Below are 22579 nucleotides of genomic sequence, written 5' to 3'. Positions count from 1 at the left end.
ATAGTTGTTTTGAATGAATGATGCCCACCTTTTGAGGACTCTTAATGGTATGTTCAATTTCAATTTAAGGCATTTCTATTGGGTTTTTGAATTATTGATCAGGAGATGATGAGGGATGCGCTTACAACCAAGTGTGAAGCTTCTGGCTAAGTTCATGCTGGGTAAGGGTTTATGGGAGGCAAAAGTTCAGCACAGAGAAAAGCGTTTTAACAATACAGTTGATTTAAACATGCTAAATATGAAGGCATAGAAAACAGTCCGATTTAAATCCAAGGAGTTGGAAACCTTCATTTGGCAACAGCTGTGAAGGGCAGGGATTGTTTTTTCTGTGTAACAATAAGAAAAGTTTCATCATACCATCCCAAGGTATAAAATTCAGAACTTGCATCTTATTTTTTTTTTGTGATGGGAAGAGATTTGTACCACAGTGAGAGGAGATTCTATCTGGAAGCAAGGCAATGAATTTGGCATGTGTCTTTTTGAATTGGAAGATTTGTAATTATGTAAACAGATTCTTCATGCTTCCTTCCTCTAGGTGTGGCAGTTAGTCTGAAATGGGGCAGGATGTGGGATGGGCCCTGGCTTGAATGGCTGTGACAAGCCACAGGGAGTTACAGTGTCTGCATGCAGGGTCTAGTCACTGCAAAACTGCTTTTGTAGCTGAGCACAAAGAGAAAAATACAACCCCAGCTGAACTATTTAACCAACACATTTATTTTTAAACTGCAGTTGAACTGTCATTTGGCTAGTCATACATTCTTACATAAAGCATGGAGAAAACATAATGACATTTTTTTTACTGAAATGCTGGTAAGCAACTGGTAAAGAAATAAATACAAACATGGCTTGTGAGCTTCCAGCTCCTTGTTACACCAGGGCCTTGGCTGGCTCTCACTTTTGCTCAGCTCACAGGATCATAAACCCAAAACAATAAATGTCATTCCTCTCTTGAACACACATTATCCCAGTAGATATTTTATTGTAACTAAATGGGCCACCATGAGGACACCAGTGGGTCTGCTGCTGGACTTGGCAGGAAGGGGAGGAACAGAAAGCTTTGCTTTGCTTGGGAGGAGGAGGCAAAGGCTGAAGAGGAAAGACAAAGGTGAAGGCAGGTGTAACCCTATGGTGTCTCAGTGTGGGCACTCTGCCGACATAATAGATGGCTATGTGTCAGTGCACATTAATATTTGATGAAAATTGCCATATTATCTTTTATGTGCACTTCCACACTATTGTGAGGCAGTGAGGTTGCTTTAGACAAGGATTTATATGTGCAAGTGCAGTGGCTTTTACTTGGCAAAATTAGCACACATCCTGCTCCTACGACGTCAAAAGGGATGCTTCTGTTTATATTGAATAAACAGGCAGAGGCTGGGTCCGGCCTTCTTTAAAACACTATTATCTTGAGTGCATAAACAAGGCTGACAAAATGGTTTCTCTTAAATGGCACACAGATGCATTTTGTATTCTGCTCCTTGGAAACAAAGACTCAATTTTTGACATTATAAAAGACCCCTGAAACAGATATGGAAGCGAAAGCTTATGTATTGTGGAGAGACCCAGGAAGAAAACTGAAGAAAATGCTTAGATCTACAAAGGCTTCGGTTCATTTTTTTATTTCTTTTTCTGAAAACTGAATACAAGTACTGTGAAGTATTATTTGTTCACACAATGCCTGATCACATGTGCAAGCCATTAAAAGGGTGTATCCCTCCACCACAGCAAAACAGACCAAACTGACCCCTAAAAGAAGCCCCCAACCAAACCAAACCAAACCCTAAAACATAAGTGAAGCTCGTTCCAGAAGTATTGTTGGCTTTGTATTTTGGGTCTATTGGGAAAGGGATGTGTGACATCTCCAGTTAAAAATGTAGAAAGGACATATTGTGAAAGGTTTTTCTCATTTCTTTTGCTAATCTTGCACCCTTGGATTAGTGCCGTGGAATAATCCTTTTGTACACTGGAAATATGTGTTTATCTCACAAAAAGCTGATTGGCTAGAAGCTGGGCAGGAATAGACAGCCTAAGGCAGGGAGAATGCTGTGAAGAAGAGTGGAGTCTAGGAGCCAGAAGCCAGACACAAAATGAGTTGGACATACAAAAAGGGACAGAGGTAAAAAGTATGAGTCTCAAGTCAGCACATAGATTAATAGAAATGGTTTAAGATGTAAGAGCTAGTAAGTAACAAGACTATTGTCTGAGCATTTGTAATTAATTTTACATCTTCGAGTTGGTTATTTGGGAACTGACAGGTAGGGCAGAAACTTCCACCTATATATTTGTGTGGTGATTTTTATTTGCTAGTCATTATAAAAATATAATTACTAGTTATTAGCAGGAATTTTCATATTCTTTTTATATTGTACATTGCTATGTATGATGGTAAATATTTTATTTGTAGACAAAGCCCTTTGTCATGTCTGCTGATAAATTTTTGATTTGTGGACAGAAGGACTGAAGTTCTTCTACCAGAAAGGTGCAAGATACTATAAAAAGTTATTGGTTATTTTTTTATTTTACTTCTTGGTATTCACATTTTACCAACTTACCAACCTCCTGACTTAAATTGGTCAGTTGTTGGATAATTTGCTATGCAACAATGGAAACCTACCACAGTGATGCTCAATGAATTGAAGAAGATTCAGCCAACCCAGGTCTTTATAGTAAGTATCTAGAAAGTGTTATTAATGGTGGAGACACTGAATATCGATGGGGCAGTACTTCTCCAACTGTTTGCCTACAGGCCCCTTTTAGGATCCTAAAACTGTTGACCTTCCCAAGGAGCTTCTATTTAAGTACATTACGTGTTTCAATATTTACAAAATGTAAAACTAAATCAGGCATTGGAATTTTTAAATATTTAAATTCATTTGGACACAGTAATATTTCACTATGTGTTGTCATACTATATTTTAATGAGAATGGATACAGTTTCTAAAAATAATTGATGAAAAGAATGGTGATGTGTACATTTTTGAAAATCCCATTAATATTTGCCTTAAAAACTGGATTTTAATATAATCTTTTGCATTGAATCTGCTGACTAATACATATCAAGTAGCCTTCAGAAAATTCCACTGTGTGTTTGTGTGATAATGAGAATGAAAAGACCAAATAGTATCTTGGTCCTTGGGCTACATATCTATATCAACTGATCTAGGGTATGAAGATGAAAGAGTTTGGAACACAAGAGGATGAGAAAAACACTACTGAAAAAAAACATTTATCTTAAGCCCTTTGAATATGCACAATTGTTTATTCAGTAGAGGACCATGCAAGAATTATCTGATGTTCATTCAAAAGCCACTTTTCTCCTCATCTTCCTTGCTTTAACAAGACTGTTTGATTCTGTTCAGGTACTGAGAGCTTCTGTATCAAGGTGGAGCATGCAAATGGTTTGTTTCTTCCTTGTTGTTAGGAGCACATAGACATAACACAACCATAGTATCAAAAAGAAATTGTATGTATTATGTGATGAGAACATTCAAGTAGCTTTTTTAATTAAAAAAGAGGAGTAGTCATCCCTGTACTGTTATTATGACCTTTCTGCTTCAGCATAGAAGGGCATCTTACTCTAGTGGGTCAGACACAAAGACTGGTACTGTTGCTTCACTGAATTAAGATGATCTCAAACTGTTCAACCACTCACTGCTTCAGTTAAACTAATTCAGAGAAAATATTAGTGGAGACATTGAGACTCTGAGCTGCTAGCTCATTGATGGCTATGTATCTGGGCTAAGAACTTGGACAAGCCACCAGCTAAGGGATTAAACCAGACATGTTAAACAAAGATGTATCTCAACTACAGTGGTAGAAACAGAAACTAAAGACTCATAGGAAAGGATTATGGAAGGTAGAACTTGCAGGAAATGGACTCTGTAGATACGGGCAAGTATGTGGGGCAAGGGAACCGAAAGCAAGCTTTAGCTGTGTCATAGCTAATTGCTTGCCTGAGTGACAGGAGGGTAGCAAAGAAACCATCGCATATGGAACAGGTTTGGAAGGTGGTTTATGACAATTGAGTTTGGACACATGGGATAAAGGATACACAGAATACACATGGCATATGTTTAGTGCTTATCAAAAGATTCATGGTACAGGAAAGAACTGAGAGCCATACTATTTGCTTTTTAATCCTGCACACTTTTACTAAAATTTTGTCTTCTAAGGAAATCTTCCTTGTGTCATCCTATCTAAAATTGTCTGTTCTTGACCTACTTCTTTAAAACTCTTACATGTTGATTCAAATACACCATGTGCTGTTTCCACATTATATCTTACTGAAGCACTTATTTCTATCAAAGTACAGATCGACTTATTTATTGTGTTTTCTAATAGGAAGTAAGCTTGGTTATATAACTTTAATCTGTTTCATTCACTTCTGTGACTCCAATGCCCGGAGTATAGCCTACCTCTTAGATTCTCAGTGAATATGTATTAAATGAGTGGATGAATGCTCGAGTATGAGAGTTAGGCTGTAAAATCATCTGTCCCTCCTAAGCGTACAGGTGGAAACTCAAGCCTCGAGGATAGATGCATGCATCGTAATTAATACCAAACTTACAAATGTGACATCAGGAATGTACTGAGCACCACAGACTGCCCTAAATATTTCACATGCAGTTTAGACTCCTGCTCTGGGTAAGGTCTGCTGCCTCTCTTATTTTGCAAGCAATGAAGTTAAAGTTTAGAGATGCTAGGAAATCAACTAAAAACATTAAGTCAGAGAGGGTGTAGGGACAGCTTTTTGTAGCTCCAGGGAGGGAACCTCTATCTAATAGATGCAATTAAAAATATGCTCAGATATGGTATGCAATTTCAAGGAAATTGATCCAGATACTTCCTTGTTTTTTCCTTTATAAGAAGGTTAAAAAATTAATAATTATCTAAAGGAAAACAATTTCTGGTTTTGAAATTGGGTCATTCTGATAATATATGCACTTCAAACTGGAAAGATGGAGCAGTGAAAACTTTGACAGTTAAAAATAAAATTAGCTGTTCTGCTGAAAGGACATGGTATTGTTAGCCCTACCTGGAACTACAGTGAAGTGACCTGGAAGACTTTATAGGATATATGACACTGGTAGGAGGAGACCACACTTCTCTTGAAGTCATACATTAGATGTAAGTTAAAGTTCACTGAGGTAGGTCAATCATGCCATCTCTTTTCCCTTAGAGCCTCAAAGATGCTTTTCATAAAGTAAGTGACCATGGTCTATTTAAAACAGTTTCAGCCTAAGGGATGGTTTCTTTCTGTCATGAAAAAGTGAGCTTGGTAAAGATAAGGACTCTTTTGGCTTACACCATTTTTTTACCTTTCGATCCTGGACATGAGATAAAAATTCAAGATCAAAATGATTCTTTTATCACGCCTTCAATTAAAAAATGTCACGACTTCCTCATTATTCTGTATAAATCCTAGATGTGAATTTCAACTAGAGTAGATTATTATGTGGAGAAAAATATGGACATGTATAACCTTGGGCAGGTTATTTGACTTTTCTTTGCTTCAGATTTATAAGTAGAAATACAAAATGGTAAGATGTAAAACCTTGAAGTTCCAAGCATCCAGCCTTAAGACACTATGTCAATTTGAGAAGCTATTCAGTAGGATGGCAAAGAGCCTGGGTTCTGGGAACAAATTTATAAAAATTCCCCATCCCCAACACTCTTCAGCCATACGAGAGGGTAAAAGGTATGAAATATTTAGGAGTCTTTTTAAACTTAAGTTTACTCAGCAACAGAGTATGATATTTGGAAGACCCATCTGAGCAGTAAACGAATCATATCTTTAATATTAAAAGTTGTTTATATCAAAGGCCCTTATCTACAGTAAGTAATTTCCCTTAGATTTGAGAGTGTGATTTTTTTGTTTTGAAAAGTCTATATAATGCAATCATCATCATTTGAAACATAAAAAAATAAATCAAAGTAGTCATTTTTTCACAATTCCAATCAGGTTCGAATGTTTTCATTTTTTTCTTTCCTTATCCCATGTGGATGGAGTAAGTACTAAGATTCAAGACCTATTTAAAGGTCTGTACTGGAGATGTATGAAGCATTTCTGTCATGAGATGAGCTAAGACACCATTGGGCAGTTCCAGGAATGTAAAAAGAAGCAAAACTAATCCAGAAGCCAATCTTAACAGTAGAGGTCTACTCACAGGTGCCAGAGATACAGCTCGGCACTAGGGTGCTATTCTTGTTTTGTTTCTGTTGTTGTGATAAACATCATGACCCAAAGCAAATTGTAGAAGAAGGAGTTATAGTCCACCATCAAGAGAATCCAGGCCAAGAACTCAAGATAAATAACCTGGAGACAATAACCAAAGCAGAGGTCATGGGGAATGTTGTTTCCTGGCTTGCTCCTGGAAGCATGCTCAACTTGCGTTTTCTATATACTCCAGGACCAGGTATCTGCCCAGGGATGACACTACCTATGGTGGGTTACATCCTCCCACATTGATAATTAATCAAGGAAATTCCCTGTAGACATGCCTACAGGCCAATCTGATGGACATAATTCTACAATTTAAGTTCCCAGGTAGCTGGATGTGTCAGGTGGATAAGAACTAGCCTGCACAGCTGTTTACCTAGCTTGTGTAAGACTCTCCATTCATTTATTGCACCACAAGGAAAAAGAGAAAAGACCTAAGCAAAAAAAAGCATGTTTGAGAATTTTCAATACAATTTTTAAAAGAAGAAATTAAAAGAAAACTGGGATAATGCTAATGGTTCTTACCTATGCTTCTAATAAACTTAAAAATCATCTCCAAATTCTCTTCCTGTGGATTAACATTTTTGAGATGTAATAATGCTGGAGAATTTGTTCTCACTCATATGAGAGCAACTGGCAGCATCAAAACCTAAGACCAGACAAACAGCCTGTACCTCAGCTCTTAACTAGACTGTTGTTAAAAACACAGGAGCCTTTGTTGAAGGTTGACACAAAGCCTGTGCTCTCAAGACACTGGGGTACTAACCATGCAGTCACCTGTGTGAACTCCCTCCATCAATTTGCCTTCTCAAGCATATCTTTCTCTATTAAATACAGCCAGCAGGAACTCTGGAATCATGGCCAGTGAATAAAACAAGGTAGATTTGGCAGATTTAAGCACCAACTCAGTGTGATCATTGCATTCCTGTGATTTAGGGACAACTCAGTCAAGACTTGAGTATATACCCTGGTAGTGCCTTTTTCTGAGGGAGTAAGATTTCTCTTGTGATAGGAAATTCCTAAGGAAACTTATTTTTACTGCTTTGTGTCTCTTATTTCAAAACTGAAAAATGAGAAAAACATAATTATTAGTTTTGGATATAAACAGTGGTGAGTACATTTTCTATTTAAACTTCACAGTGAGATATGAATTTAGAAAGCAGTTTTGACTCAATGTTTATTTAGCAAAATAATAGTAGCTTCACTATGTGTTCCCCAACCATGATTTTCTGGCAAGACTTAAATCTAATTAGAAAGCAGTTGGTTTCCACATAACATTTGTGCCACTGTTGTATCCATGGGTATGCCTTGACATGATGGTCAATACTGCAGTTCATAGGGTTTCCAGATAGTTAAGACTATTGATTTCACATCTACCTCACAAAAGCCACATAGCATCTTCTAGGACTATGAAATCTAGATACCAGAGAGGAAGCTTCCTGGTCATTACCAACTTGAATTCTCTATTTCCTATGACTAACACATGTGATGATACCTTCAGAAATATGGTCAAAATATGCTGTATCAGATTTCCAAAAAGCATTATAAAGTATTTTTACAAAGTCACAAAGAACTTAAAATTTTTCTTATATTACTGAAATAAACACACCTAAAAGGAATTTTTGAGGCAAGGTCTTATGATGGAGCCCTGATTGGCCTTGAACTACCTACATAGACTAGGGTAGTCTTGAACTCACAGATTTGCCTGCCTCTGCTTCTACAGTCCTAGGATTAAAGATGTGTACCAATACACCTGGCCCAAGAAATAAGAAACTTAAAATTAGGTTTCCACAATTTTGCAGAGAATGTAAAAAGAGATGCCTTTCTTTTGCATTTCTCATTTCTCCCTTCTCATAACTTCTTACAAGGAGAGAGCCATGAACATGGGCAGATTGTTGGAACAAAAAAGGACTTGTCTCCTTTTTTGTCCTCCTTTCTTTTTACTAATCTCCACATTGGTAGGCCCCATATGGAAAATCAATTTCTGCTTCATTCTTGTAAGCCAGGTTTTATCTTTGTAAATACATTCTTCTTGTCAGAACCCAATCAAGCATTTGGTCTTTCATGGTGGTAAATTGTTGTCCTACTTTTGCTTTGAACTGTGATCATTTGTTTCTATTTTCTACTGTGTTACAGGCATTATGTCACTGGAGATCTGGAAGGGCCATTCTCTATCCAAATCTGACCTTCAGGCAGGAAAAACTAGTTTGTGTAAGCTCTACAGAGGAGGGGAAAGAGGTAGTGGTCCATTTGAGGCCCACCATCCTTCTCAGAGGAGGAGGAGGTAGTAGTCCATCTGAGGCCTGCCATCCTTCTCAGAAGAGGAAGAAGCAGTAGTCCATCTGTGGTCCATCAGACTTCTTAGAGGAGGAGGCAATGGTCTATGTGATGGGTCCACCAACCTTCTCAGAGGAAGAGGAGGAGGCAGTGGTCCTTCTGAGGCCCACCATCCTTCTCAGAGGAGAATGAGGCAGTGGTCCATCTGTAGTCCACCAGCCTTCTCAGAGGAGGATGAGGCAGTGATCCACCGAGGGTCCCATCAGTCTTCTTAAACAGAGAGCTTGCTCTATGTGTCAGTAGGTGAGGTGAAGATCTGCAGGCCAGCATCTCTGCAGTGATGTCTACAGGCTCCTTTCCACTGTACAGCCTCTGTGAGTAAGTGTGTAGATTGATCATTATCTTATCTTAACTTCATGTCTTCTCCACCTTCAAAGATCTCCAAATTTTCATTTTCTCCTATAGTAGGTGTGAATCTCAACTTACAACTAACCTTCCTTTCTGCCAAGTAACATTCAGTTATCAGTCAAGGTAAGATGTTATCGTAGTCATAAACATCCTAACCAAACAGTGGCTTGATACAGTCAAGATCTAGTTCTTGTTCCAGGATGACAGAGGAGTCATCTATTGCAGCACTAGTGGTGACTGTCCAGGATGAGGAAAGAAAAGTCTGTGTTGTCAATCAAATGACAACAATGACAAATTGACAAGTATCAATCAAATGATGAGGAGTCCTGTGTTGACAAACAAATATTCAGTCACAGGTCACTGTTTTGAACTAGACAAATTGAATGGCCCCATCCACAAGGAGACCAAGCAGTAGATGCCTGTCCCCTGCTCTGCATGTGAGGAAGCAGAGAAACTCAGCAGTAAAAGCAATAGTTTTATATTTTAATTAAGTAAATAGAAGGTGACAGTGCTCAGTGCTCTCCTCATTGCCTGATTTCTAGTATTTTCATCTGAATTTGTTCAGGTATTATTACATATAATTTATTTGTCTCTTCACGTCATTTTACTCACAATTTTACTTTTTCTTTGCTATCTCAGTGTCTATTCTCACTTCTTGCCTCAAACCTCTTCTCTTTATTAGATTCCTAGGGATTCCTGCAGTTCTCTCTGGCTGCATCACACAACTTAACCTGTAATTATTTGCCTACTGGGCATCCCATTTGCTTCTGCTTTTTATCAATTGACTCAGAACAAAACTTTCTCTCACTAGCTCCCTTCCTGATTCCAAATTGACTCTCCCATCCCATCCCTGATTTGACAGTTGTCCCATTATCCTTCCCAGTGCTCAGCAACGGTATTTTCGTCTCCCTTTGATCCATTCTCTAATTTCTTGCTTCTCACAGTGGTGTAGATTCCACGTTCTTCCCATGAATCCCATACGCTGTGTGGATCAGATGGCAGAGAATGTAAAGACATGCTGGAGAGTAAATACAAAGGCATGCTGCTCTGTTCCTTTGACTGTTTTCATTCTCTAGATTCTTTACCAACACCAATTTACTTTTGAGGGTAGTTTCAAGCTGAGTGCATTCTTGGAATTGAACTTGTTACCAAGGAAGTCACAAATTAGATGTCTCTGCTCTCCAGGACGTTACACACCAGGTAAGGTGATTACATATCCATGGTGAGATAACTGAATCAAGAGAAAGCATTCCCTGTTATTTGATAAGAGGGGGTATTGGTGGTATTTTGGGGTTGACTGAAAGGTGTCAGAAGTGAGAATAGAAATTGTTAAATCGTATCACTTCAAGAACAAAATATTTGGGGTGTTGTCACTATCCTTTAATTGAACTTCTTTATGAAGATACACTTGAACCTTGTGCTGCTCCTTACCTTTGTCTTAGACCTTCTTGCATCTTATATGGACAGAGGACACAATGAACTCCGCTCAGTTCCCAGTTTTTTCTGGCATTAAGCTTATACTCCGTCTCGTGCCTTTGGACCAGGAGTTCTCCTTGTTCAAAATATTAGTTTTATAGCTCTTTCCATAGCTGTCATTCCATTTGTGATGATTACTGTTAATTGTCCACTTGACAGGATTTGAAATAAGTTAGGAGGCAAGTCTCAAGGTGCATCTGCAAGGAATTATTTGTCCCATAGGTATGCATGGCAGGGATTATGTTGGTCAGATTAATTGAGGCATAGAAACCTATGCCGCAAAAGCGGGCAGTGCTATTCCCTAGAGCTGTGAACCAACACATAACAAAACAACAACAAGAAGAACACCTTTTCTATTAATTTGCTTTTGTAGGGGTATTTTATAGCAACATCAGGAATAGTAAGTATGACACCTCTCAAAGGACAGTTCTCACAGAAGCACTCCCTTACTAGTACATGGCACCTTTTCTATTACAATCCAACAATAGGTGAAAACACCTATTACCTGAGAGCATATTGCTTATCATTTCTTCATTGCCCATTTCCTGTCCCTGTCTCTCTCGGATGCAAGCTCTTTAGGGGAAACAGTGTTGTCAGTGCTTTGTATAACATTGACTCATCCTATGTGCTAAACAAATCCCTCATGATAGGAAAGAACTGCCCAGAATCTAATATTTCTTTCAGGCCCCATTGCCAAACCTCATTACTGAGTTCTTTCTTTTTAATGACACTTCTACTATATAGTGAGTATTATGGCCAGTGGAATGTGAGGGGAAATGTAGGATGTTACTTCAAAGACTAGCTGATAAAAGTTCCATCTAGGATCACTCTCTCTCATCTTCTCTCTATTAAATGAATGAATAGGGCTCCGGTGGTTCAAGTAAAGGCAAGCTATGTTAAGTAGGTATTTTTGTCCTGAATTGTGAACAAAAACTAGGTTTGAATGTATGTGTGTGTGTGTGTGCATGCACACACGTGTGTAACAGCTCCTAGAATTTTGTGCTTACCTGTTACAGCATTTCACAATACTTACCCTAACTAATTAATGGTAGTCCTCACAGAGGTGCTCTGTAAATAATACATAGCACCTTCTTTATCACAACCTAACTCTTTGGAGCAATTGTTGCCTTTAAAAATATGCTACCTGAGAGCATGTTGCTTGTTCATTTCTTTATTGACTGTTTCTCATTCCTTTCTCAGGATGCAAACTCTTTAAAAGAGAGGATCACTGGAAATCTAAGTGTCTATAATTGACTTCATGTACTTTTCTCACTCTTCAAGCACTATGCAATCTATCAACTGAAAACAACTTTGTCTTCTGAAAAGAGTGTCCCACTGTCCAAATTCTACCTTGGTATCTATACAGCAGCATTACGAAGTTAAAAGGACATGAGCCTTTGTAGCTGTAGGTTGAACTTCAATTTGATCCTGTGGAAACAGCATAAAGTTGCACATTATGTGCCACTCTGAACTGTGAGTTCATTCCTTTTGTAAATGAAGGAAGATAATAGCCAACTTATGCCTCTGATGCGACAGATTCAATTATGTATCTCTGTTTTTCTTATCAAAAGCCTTTCTCTACATTTGTGAAAGCCTTCTGAATTTTTATGATATGATCAGATCAAAAGTTTCTCATCTTCTTCAGCTTATATAATGGCCCCATATTTTCTTAGTGAATAATAAAATAAAATATCTGCAACAAAACCTATCTCAGTAAATTGTATTCTATTGCTAGAGATGAAGTCAGAGAATACCCAAGTTCTTCACAAATAGTTCTGGATAGAGCACAGAACAGGTGTTCCACCCTAAGAATATCTCAGAACTACTTTTCTAGTCTGGTTCATGAACAGTTTATCTTCCACTAACTGTTTTGTATACATGAGAACCACGATTCTAAGGGTACAAATATGTCAGGTGTTCTTTCTAATTCTACAATCACAATTAAGGGGTGATGAAGACATGCATTGTCTGCCTATTCCACTTGTTTTAAACCTGAACGGAGTCACATAAGTATGTCATAGAACATATCCAGGTCTTGCAGGAATAACCTCCACAGAGTGACACTTTATAACCTTACAGTGTTGTAATACATTAGTTTACAATGTGTGTAAATTTCTGGAATGTGGATTGTGTATTTCAGTTAAAACCCTACTAAATGCACACAATAGAAATTGCCGTGGAGCTTAGAACTGGTGAAAGCATCTTGATGAATTTCTTTGTCTTTTCTAATTACAGTAGGAGAGTTATTCCTTTTCTTCTTTACTTTTAATGCAGGGCACTCAGATAAATTTTATGACTAAATTGTAATGTTTCTTTAGCTTTAGATTGTCTTATAATTACTTTCGTTCCTCCTTTTCACCTGGCTCCTTCTTGTCAACAGTGTTTTTTCTATGCAACTCAAATTTTCCCTCTTATTTAAAAAGACTCATTGTATGTTTATATTTCTCAACCTCTTGCTTTAAATGCTTCATAGAATCTCCAGTTTTCTGTGCTTTCTAAAAAATGGCTATCTAATGTCAATGTTTCATTTCTTGTATGGTTAAAATACAGAACAGGAAGTACTGTGTTCTAGAAACAACATCTTCTCTAATTTATAAAGCAGATGTTGGAAATTTTAGCCCCTAAGGGAAAGAGGAACAATAGTAGTGAGACACATGGATTGTCTTGCAGGAAATTCTTATAGTATACTAAGAATCCACATGTATTGTGGTAGTGGTAGAACTCAAAGAATCCATAGAATTTATGTAGACCAACACCCTATTTCCTGTATTTTTCTATGAAAATAGTCTCTATCTTTATTATAAGTAGACATAAAACACTGACATAAAACAAATCTGTGGAAATAAAGTCCTATACACAAGGTTGAATTTTTAAGAAGGAACGTGGGGGTCAGAAAAATTCAATGAGCAAAGATCCATCGTTTTTTGAGTGTGCTAGAATAGAAGGGTATCCTGTGTGAAAGATGAATGTGAAGTCTGATGCTGGAGGATGGAAATGGGAAGACATGGAGAGGAGAATAAATACGGCAGTAGTTGAATACTCTTGTGAACATGCTAAAAATCATCAAATTGCACTTGCACTTTTGATAGACTTCATGTAGATTCTATTACACCTGAAGACCACACACACACACACACACACACACACACACACACACTCATGAAAACACAGAAAGAAAAACAAGTGTTAGGGGTTTATTCAGGGTGTGCTTTCAGACCTCCAAAGCCAAGGCCCAATGATTTTGTTCTGTGCCATAAAACTGTCATTTATTCCAGCAATAGAGATATACAAAAATCACTATTGAACACTTCTTATCAACCACTTATGTAAAAGAAGGATCTGGGCTACACAAACATTGAATGTTGAAACATTCTTGACAAATTAATGAAGATTGTAATATTGGTTGATTGTTGTTAATTTTGCTGGGAAAAGTGGAGAAAGAAAAGGATGGGTTTGGGGATACAATTTCATACTTAAGTGAAGCATAAATGGCCTGGAAAACTCTGTTCTGTGTCCTCAGAAGGAAATCCACATCTGCTATAGTTACAAGATTGCCATTGCTGAAAATCAGACCTAGAGTTTCATCCTGTTACCAACTGAATTACAACACACATTGAACTTCCAGGATCACAGAGTGTCTAACAACTTACAGACATTGACTGGGAAGAAAATCACATTGGAAAACTGGAATGTTAACACATAGGAGGAGCTTGATGTGGCCAAGGAAACAGAGTCACTCTATTATGACGAGTCTTGTTTTGTTACTGACAACAGCCTATCCACTTCTAAGAAGGTTAATGTTGCATTTCTCAGGGAAACTGTTTCTCTAAAGGACAAGACAGTCTCCTCATCGCCCACTCCCACTGCTACTCCTCTACTACCTGTCGCGGTCAGTCTTTCCTGTCAACTTGATTGGATTCAGAATCATTCAGGAGACAGATCTTTGGGTGTGTATGTGAGATTTTTTTTTCCAGAGATGTTTGAATGTGGGTAGCACCATCCCTTGGGCTGTGGTTTCAGATGAAGTTATGATGCAATTATATTATAATCTCAAATAATTTAAAAAGCTTTTACAAAAGGAGAAAGTGATGTGAATACCAGCATTCATCATTCTCTTTGTTTCCTGGATGGAGATGCAGTGTGGCCATTTGCTGTACACTTCTATCATCAAGGTTAGACCTGTTCTCATGGCATTGCCTTCCCTGCCATGGTGAACTACACCCTCAAGCCCTGAGAATAATGTACCCTACTTTCCTTTAACTGTTTTTGTTGGGTATTTTACACAGCAACCAGAAAAGTAAATAATACACTTCTAGACTTACATTTGAACTTGGGTTTTGGGGGCTCCTAAAAGTAAACTACAAAATAAGATCTGAAAGAAATGTACTATATTCTGAACACCATTGAGTTTTTAAGTTAGATTAAGAAAGAAGTGTAGATTTACTGGTTGAAATTATTGATTTTATTGAACAGAGAGTCACACTTCACATTGGTTGCAGCTCAGCGAGCTAGAAGGTGATCTCAATGTTTGGTTGAAATAGAGCAAAAGATGTTTCACAGTAGGTTAAGAAGACCATTTTTTCCCTTGGTTTAACCATGATGCTAAGATTCAAAGGCTTCAGAGACGGTAACATTAGAGTAGAGCTGCCATTTAAGGCTACTGACTCAAAATTGGCATACCACATGTATACTGAAAAAAATGTGAGAGAAGACCCCTAGCGTCCTCAGCATGCTCTATGATGGCTGTTCCTTTAAGCCAGATCTTATAGTGAGGACTGCATTAGAAAATCTAAATACAATGTCCATGATTGGATTCCATGATGGCAGGGCCAAAGATTGTTCTTACCACAAGTATTGATGTGAACAGTATTACCACAAAGGATGCAAAAGCCAGAGATGCAATGAGAATATCTGACCCATGATCCTCACTACTGGTTAACTGGTCATAGTTTTACTAGAAGTAATATAGATAAAAAGCCAAGTAAATTATTTCTTTATTTGAATGAGCAAAAAAGAAAAACAATTCCAACAGTGAATCATGAAGTTGGAAGATTGTATTTCCTTAATCAACTCTAGGACTTAAGCTCAGAATGCCCTGAATTTGTGGGAGGTCAATGATTCTGAAGGAAGTCCTCCATAAGATATTAAACGTTTGCACCGGTCATCTTCTTCAGTCTTTCCTGAAGCAACGGCAGATATTAACTAGAAACTACAGTGAAAATCAAAATTCAGAGACCACTGAGGCAGCACTGATTCCTGCTGGGTAAAAATATCATTTTGGTTCACCACCCAAAATAGAGGCTTATGGGTCAGGTCATCACTAGATGTTTGGTTCAGATCCATTTCAGTGGGTCTAGTGAGTCTCTAACTATACCCCATGATTACATAGGTATAGAAAGACTACCTTAAGGGGGAATACTTAGTATTTGGAAGAAATTCTGCTTGTATTCCTTGACTGGAGGAGTGAGGACTAATATTGTAGGAAAATCCAAATGATAGTGACTGGAATTGACTGTACATAAGAAAATATTAAACTAAAACCAATAATGCATTCCAGAGGGAGTGTAGAGATTGCATCCACAAGACACATCACTGATCAGTTCAACTGGACTATGTAGAAAATGGGATTGGTAGAATGACGATGATTATCAAAATCTTAACCTGGTGATGTCTCTAATTGGAGTTATTGTGCTAGATATGGGTCCTCTACTTGAGAAAGGGAAAATAACCTCGGTGCTGATGGGACCTACTAAAGCAAGAAGTAGTGACCATTCTGTACTTCTTGTAAGACACTGAATGATGAGGGATGTAAAATAAATCTGATAAAATTCATAAAAATTCAGTGACGCTTTGTGGGATGAATTTCTGTGGAACATGTTGAGCCATCTCTTCTAAGGTAAAGGATATGCTGGTGCCTCTGAGCCATATTGCCTAGTAGATTCGATAGCTCTGGAAGTTAGAAGCAGATAATCTTGCTGTTTAGAGACTTTTGTAGGCTCTTTATGTGACCCACAGTGAGAGCAAATTTTTGGAGCAAATCCTTGACACATTTTGCAAATAACTATTCATATTCCTCATGAAGATTAGCTCTTGGTCTTTTATAGGCCTTCGTGGAGCCTGATACTTTATCATTGGCTACCAAGTTGCTCTATGAGCTAAGCTTTCCACCATGAATTAAGTGGTATGGCTCCCATCAAGCCATGCACTTAAATATACACAACAGCATTCCATTCAAAAAAGGGAGGGCTCCCTTTGAAAGTAGGTACTGAAAGCAAAAGTGACTAAAGGGAGAAGATGAGTAAACTGAAAGCTCCTACATGCCATAATCTCCACTCCTGCCACCCCACCTTCCCTATTTCACCTTCACCCTGTGGTCAGGGGCATTCCTTATGGTAAGCTGACAGACGAGGACAAGGTTTAGATCAAAATGCACAGATGATTCTGCTACAACCTGCAAGTAAATAATCATGCATTCGAGTCTTTTCCTGGACACTTGAATGAGAGTGGTGAAGGCAACTATTCTATTGGGTAGAACTTTGAGCAATGCATCTGGTGGTTTACATTGCTTGGAAGAAATAATGCCAGAATACGTGCATATACAGCAATTTGTGACTTGGAGACAAATGTTGGTAACAGATAATCAAGGATTTGGATGGAATGTGATTAGAAAATTGCTGACAAGGAAATTTTGGGAAGAAGCATATGCATAGATATCCCTCAAGAGACAAAAGCACAAATTTTTATTCCCATCAATGTTTACCTAAGGGTGACCTTAGCAGATGGAGGTTTTAATAATTGACTGGTCAGGATAGTATATTTTGTGAACACCAGTAAACCACCAATTTCTTGGGTTATCTTTTCATTGCTTAGAAGACTGATTAAGTAGTCATGAAGGTGGTTCTAGCTAGTCTCAAGAACATGAACTTGCACACACCAAGACAAGCCTAGTAGTTCTCAACCTGTGGGTTGTGACTCCTTTGGGTTGAATGACCCTTTCATAGGGGTCGCCTAAGACCATTGGAAAATAAAGATATTTATATTATGATTCTAACAGTAGTTAAGTAACAGTTATAAAGTAGCAACAAAAACAATTTTGTGATTGGAGGTCACCACAACACGAGGTAATAAAGGGTTGAGAACCACTGAGATAGCCATTGGTAAGAGTTTAATCTCTCAGTGACAGAGGCAAATACTGAAGTCTCAACATGGAATCGTTTTCTGACACCCTATGGCAATTTGATTAAGTTGACTTGCTTTCTCATGGGAAGAAAAAGCATTTTGTCTCTATTGGAACAGATGTTCCAAATATTGAGTTTGCATTCCTGCACATAGTTTCTCCTCGGTGAAGTGCTCCCAAGACAAGTGGGCCTGAGCTCTATAAGGAAACAAGCTGATTATGAGTCAGAGAGCAAGTCAGAGAGGTGTTTGTAAGCAGCATTCCTCTGTAGTTTCTGCATCAATTCCTGCTTGAGTGCATGATCTGTCTTCTTTTAATGATGAATTGTGACCTGGAAATGAAAGCCAAGTAAACCCTGTTCTTCCCAAGTTGCTTTTGAGTAGTTTTTTTTAACACATCATTAGAACAACAACTTATAACAGGTTGCTTCTAGCCAAAATTTTAGAGCAAAGAAAGTGTGACAATGGGTCCATTGCTTGTGTAATTCAATGGATTTGTCATTTTTTTGGATGAATCCTGGAGCAGGTGGGTTGAAAGAATAGAAGAGATGTTTAATGACTCAGTGACAATGGTATCTCGTGGTTACTTCTTTGCACTGAGTCAATATCTACAGATGCCATATTCAAGATCCCTGTTTCAGGAATCATAAAACTGGGATGAAAGTCATGGTATTACTTATAGTGATTCACTGGTGACTACTTTTCTTAATGACTTCCCAACTTAATGCTGTCATGGCCTAAAGGTATCAAGAAGCCTACAGAACAGCAAATAGAGTGGACCAAAAAAAATACCCTCGCCACATAATAATCAAGACCCCAAACATACAGAATAAAGAAAGAATATTAAGAGCAGCTAAGGAAAAAGGTCAAGTAACACATAAAGGCAGACCTATCAGAATTACACCTGATTTCTTCATGGAAACTCTGAAAGCCAGAAGGTCCTGGATAGATATTCTACCTACACTAAGAGACCATGGATGCCAGCCCAGACTACTATACCCGGCAAAGCTCTCAATCACTATAGACGGAGAAAACAAGATATTCCATGACAAAACTAGATTCAAGCAATATGTGTCCACTAACCCAGCCCTACAGAAAATTTTGGAAGGAAAACTCCAACCCAAGGAAGCTAACTACAACCAGAAAAACATAAGCATTAGAGAATCCCTCTCTACCAACAGCCAAAAGAACAAAGGGGTGAAATTCCACACATAATTCCACCAACAACAACCATCGCAAATCGAAGAAGGATGAGCAATCAATGGTCATTAATATCCCTCAATATTAATGGCCTTAACTCACCCATAAAAAGACACAGACTAGCAGAATGGATTCGAAGACAGAACCCTTCCTTCTGCTGCATACAAGAAACACACCTCACCCTCAAAGACAGACATTACCTGAGAGTTAAAGGTTGGGAAAAAATTTTTCAATCAAATGGACCCAAGAAAAAAGCAGGGGTAGCAATCCTAATATCTAACAAACTAGACTTTAAAATAAAATCAATCAAAAGAGATGAAGGAGGTCATTACATACTCATCACAGGTGAAACCCACCAAGACGAAGTGTCTATCCTGAACATCTATGCCCCAAATACAAAGGCATCCACATTCGTTAAAGAAACATTATTAGAACTTAAATCTCACCTAAAGCCCCACACAGTTATAGTGGGAAATTTCAACACACCACTCTCACCACTAGACAAGAATACCAGACAGAAACTCAACAAAGAAGCAAAGGGTCTAATAGAAGTAATGACCCAACTGGGATTAACAGATATCTATAGACCATTTCATCCACATAAAAAAGAATATACCTTCTTCTCACCACCACATGGAACCTTCTCAAAAATCGACCACATACTTGGCAACATATCAAACCTCAGCAGCTACAAAAAATTGGAATAACTCCATGCATCTTATCAGACCACCATGCTTTAAAATTAGAATTCAACAACAACACAAATTGCAGAAAACCTACAAACTCATGGAAATTGAATAATGCTCAACTGCACTATCCCTGGGTCAAAGAGGAAATAAAAAAAGAAATTAAAGACTTCCTCGAATTCAATGAGAATGAAGACACAACATACCCAAACCTATGGGACACTTTGAAAGCAGTGCTACAGGGGAAGTTCATAGCACTAAGTGCTCACATGAAGAAACAGGAGAACAGTTATACCAGAAAATTAACATCACAGCTGAAAGCTCTAGAACACAAAGAAGCAAACTCCCCCAGGAGGAGTAGACGCCAGGAAATAATCAAATTGAGGGCTGAAATCAATAAAGTAGAAACCAGGAAAACAATACAAAGAATCAATGCAATGAAGAGTTGGTTCTTTGAGAAAATCAACAAGATAGACAAACCTTTGCCCAAACTTACCAAACAGCAGAGAGTGAACATGCAAATTAACAAAATCAGAAATGAAAAGGGGGACATAACAACAAACTCTGAAGAAATCCAGAGAATCATTAGGTCATACTTTGAAAACCTGTACTCCACAAAATTCGAATATTTAAAGGAAATGGATGACTTCCTGGACAGCTATCATTTGACAAAACTAAATCAAGAACAGATAAGCAATTTAAATAGACCTATAACCCCTATGGAAATGGAAGCTGTCATCAAAAGTCTCCCAACCAAAAAAAGTCCAGGTCCAGATGGCCTCAGTGCAGAATTCTACCAGAAATTCAAAGAACAGCTTATACCAATTCTTCTCAAAGTGTTCCACACAATAGAAGCAGAAGGGTCTTTGCCAAACTCTTTCTATGAGGCTTCAATAACCTTGATCCCCACGCCACACAAAGATACAACTAAGAAAGAGAACTTCAGACCAATATCCCTCATGAACATTGATGCAAAAGTACTCAATAAAATACTGGCAAATTGGATCCAAGAACACATCAAAACAATCATTCACCACGATCAAGTAGGTTTCATCCCAGGGATGCAGGGATGGTTCAACATACGAAAATCCATCAACGTAATCCACCATATAAACAAGCTGAAAAACAAAAATCACATGATCATCTCACTAGATGCTGAAAAAGCCTTTGACAAAATCCAACACCTCTTCATGATAAAGGTCTTGGAGAGATCTGGGATAACAGGGACATACTTAAACATAATAAAAGCTATATACAGTAAACCAACAGCCAACATCAAACTAAATGGACAGAAACTCAACGCAATTCCTCTAAAATCAGGAACAAAACAAGGCTGTCCACTCTCTCCATAGCTTTTCAACATGGTACTTGAAGTTCTAGCTATTGCCATACGACAACAAATGGGGATCAAGGGGATACAAATTGTGAAGGAAGAGGTCAAACTTTCACTGTTTGCAGACGATATGATAGTTTACATCAGTGACCCAAAAAACTCTACCAGGGAACTCTTACAGCTGATTAACACCTTCAACAACGTGGAAGGCTACAAGATCAAATCAAGAAAATCAGTAGCCCTACTATATACAGATGATAAAAGGGCTGAAAGAGAAATCAGAGAAACATCACCCTTTACAATTGCCACAAACAACATAAAATACCTTGGGGTAACGCTAACCAAACAAGTGAAAGACCTGTATCGTAAGAACTTTGAATCTTTAAAGAAAGAAATTAAAGCAGCCCTCAGAAAATGGAACTCAAGAAGCAAGTCTCCAAAACACCAAAGGACCCTATTAAAAAGTGGGCTGCAGAACTAAATAGAGAGTTTTCAATAGAGGAGTCTAAAATGGCTGAGAGGCACTTGAGAAAGTGCTCAACATCCTTAGCCATCTGGGAAATGCAAATCAAAACAACTCTGAGATACCATCTCACTCCTGTCAGAATGGCTAAAATCAAAAACACCAATGACAATTTATGCTGGAGAGGATGTGGTGAAAGGGGGACACTCCTCCATTGCTGGTGGGAGTGCCAACTGGTTCAGCCACTTTGGAAATCAGTATGGAGATTCCTCAGAAAAATGGGAATAAACCTACCACAAGACCCAGCAACTCCACTCTTAGGCATATATCCAAAAGATGCCCATTCATACAACAAAGATGTCTGTTCCACTATGTTCATAGCAGCTTTAATTGTAATAGCCAGAACTTGGAAGCAACCTAGATGGCCCTCACCCAAAGAGTGGATAGAGAAAATGTGGTACATCTACACAATGGAGTACTATTCAGCAGAAAAAAATAATGGAATCATGAGTTTCACAGGCAAATGGATGACACTAGAAGAAACCATCCTGAGTGAGGTAACCCAGTCACAAAAAGAGAAACATGGCATGTACTCTCTCATATATGGATTTTAGACATAGATCTGGGGAGTGCCAGCCTACAATCCTATGGCCAGAGAGTCTGGGGAACAGAAACTTTATTTAGTGGCTGATCGAAGAAGAGGCAGACTCCCTTGGTTAAGTACTGAGCTGAACTCAAGAAAGCCAGTAACAGAGAGGGAGGACTGATGATCAAAGGGATTAAGACTGGGCTGGTTTAACCCCCAGAAACAGCTGACCAGACAAAGGTTAACTCTTGAATCCCAGGCATCAGCCTGGGAATCCAGCATGGGACTGATCAAGACCCCCTGAATCTGGGTGTCAGTGAGGAGGCCTAGGGAATCTATTGAGCCTTGGGCAGCAGATCAGTACCCATCCCGAGAATACACAGGGACTTTGGACTCCCGTAGAACAATGTGAGGTGCACTCTCACCCTGAACTCTTGGGGAAGGGTCTAGGCCCTGCCCTATATGAAATGACAGACTATGGACACCCCCATGGAGGGCCTCACCCTCCCTGGGGGAATGAGGGGATAACGGGGGGGGGGGTTGGGGGGAGGGCACGGCAGGAGGGGAGGGAATGGGAGAGGGACCTGGAACTGACTTGTGAAGCAACCTCGTTTCTTATCTAAATTTAAACTGGAAAATAAAATAAAAAAAAGAGAATGTGCCAACACACACAATGCTGACAAACAGAAGGGTAGGTTCTGATTGTTGGCTGGTCTCATTGATCTTATGCCTTCGAGTCAATAGGTAAAGAAGT

The 22579-nt window shown here is 38.5% G+C and overlaps 1 protein-coding gene and 2 long non-coding RNA genes across 5 annotated transcripts in view; 2 read left to right on the top strand and 1 right to left on the bottom strand.

Annotated features, from left to right (window-relative positions):
• The window catches only part of Tmeff2 (transmembrane protein with EGF like and two follistatin like domains 2), a 274658-nt gene that overhangs the window by 102457 nt on the left and 149622 nt on the right, over window positions 1–22579 (bottom strand). The gene's annotated exons all lie outside the window — the stretch shown is intronic.
• On the top strand, window positions 6683–12085 carry LOC121142829. Its single transcript, XR_005879941.1, has 2 exons — window positions 6683–10105; window positions 11582–12085. It is a non-coding gene; the product is annotated as an uncharacterized LOC121142829 (long non-coding RNA).
• The window catches only part of LOC121142830, a 51932-nt gene continuing 43240 nt past the window's right edge, over window positions 13888–22579 (top strand). Inside the window, exon 1 of the long non-coding RNA XR_005879942.1 lies at window positions 13888–14328. This is a non-coding gene — a long non-coding RNA (uncharacterized LOC121142830). The remainder of the gene's footprint in view (window positions 14329–22579) is intronic.

Source organism: Mesocricetus auratus, unplaced genomic scaffold, assembly GCF_017639785.1.
Source record: "Mesocricetus auratus isolate SY011 unplaced genomic scaffold, BCM_Maur_2.0 Super-Scaffold_100010, whole genome shotgun sequence".
In the NCBI taxonomy this organism is placed as follows: Eukaryota; Metazoa; Chordata; class Mammalia; order Rodentia; family Cricetidae; genus Mesocricetus; species Mesocricetus auratus.
Note: the sequence above shows the minus strand (reverse complement) of the source record. Positions and strands in the feature narration are given on the sequence as shown.